The sequence below is a fragment of the Pteropus alecto genome, unplaced genomic scaffold (genome assembly GCF_000325575.1).
Source record: "Pteropus alecto unplaced genomic scaffold, ASM32557v1 scaffold157, whole genome shotgun sequence".
NCBI lineage: Eukaryota > Metazoa > Chordata > Mammalia > Chiroptera > Pteropodidae > Pteropus > Pteropus alecto.
The window spans coordinates 1,592,205-1,593,392 of record NW_006440626.1 but is presented as its reverse complement, the minus strand read 5'-3'; the positions used below and the strand labels follow the sequence as shown (position 1 = coordinate 1,593,392).

Genomic DNA, 1,188 nt, shown 5'->3' with positions numbered 1-1,188 from the left:
CTCGTCTACGCTGTGCTCTTGTCTGCTTTGAAAGATTCAAGTTACAAACAAGATATAGGTTTTGGTCACCTAGAAAACTAGGTAACCAAACTAATAGCTTATTCTTAAACTAACAGCTCATTCCCCATCCGGGTGCCCAGAAAGGTCCCTGCTGCCAGGCCCCACCAGGCTCCCAACACAGGGCCCCTCTAAAGCATCCCCCACGAGCCCCAAGTGCACAGCTTTCCAAGTGAGCTCCCAGCCCATGCTTTCCCCCTTCCAGGTCCTTCTCCTCCTCCATTTCTTTGCCGTAAAATGGAGATAGCAACACAGAACCCAAATCCTAGAGGACTCCCAAAAGCAATTCTCTCACAGTTCATTTGGAGGCAAACCCTAAACTGTCCTAAACTGACATGAGGCTATTCTTAGTCTTTACAGACCCCACTTAGTGTGGCAGCTCAAAGCACAGCCCAACATCCAGCTGGGGTTTTTGTAACATGTCCCATCTACGGCTCTAAAATCTGAAAAGTTCTGAACCCCTCCCAGGGGACTGGGGTAAGAGGAGCTGTGGGCTTCAGTGGAAGGAACGTGCCTGGCCACGCAGGTGGCCTTGCACACCTCCTCCCTTCCCCTCTTCCCAAAGGCCAGCGGTACCTCCAGACTTATCTTCTTCAAGCTCTCCCCGCCCACACAGCTCTCCATCCTTCCACTGACAGCCTCTTCCCCGATCTTCCTCAGAGGAGGCGGGCTTAGCCCTCGGGGGTCTGGGACCCCGCACAGCTATGACAGCCGAGCTACAGCTGTTCCAGCCACCTCTCTTCCAGCCGGTGTGACATGACCTCCAGGCCGCCACCTTCTACACCACGCTACAGATACACCCTACAGAATGGAGCCAGACGTCTCCCTCCCTCTCCAATACAGAGACAAGAAGGGAAAGCCACAAGCACATGAACAGGAAATCTGCCTCTCTCCCCACAGACCTCCCAAGAGGCACTACATGATAATCCTTTACATCAGGTCCTGGACACAGAACGGCCTGGCTTTACATCCTAGCTCTGCCACTGATCAGCTGTGTGACCTTGGGCAAGCCACTTCCTCTCTCGGAGCCTCAGTGCCTGAACTGTAAGTGTAGGTGACCATCTCTACCTTACGTGGTTGTCCAAAAAATGATGTCAGTTAATGCTGGAAAATGTGAGTGTCCCAGGATCC

General features: G+C 52.9%; 1 protein-coding gene across 7 annotated transcripts in view; it reads right to left on the bottom strand.

Moving 5' to 3' along the window:
- The window catches only part of SULT4A1 (sulfotransferase family 4A member 1), a 33,022-nt gene that overhangs the window by 31,108 nt on the left and 726 nt on the right, over nt 1–1,188 (bottom strand). The gene's annotated exons all lie outside the window — the stretch shown is intronic.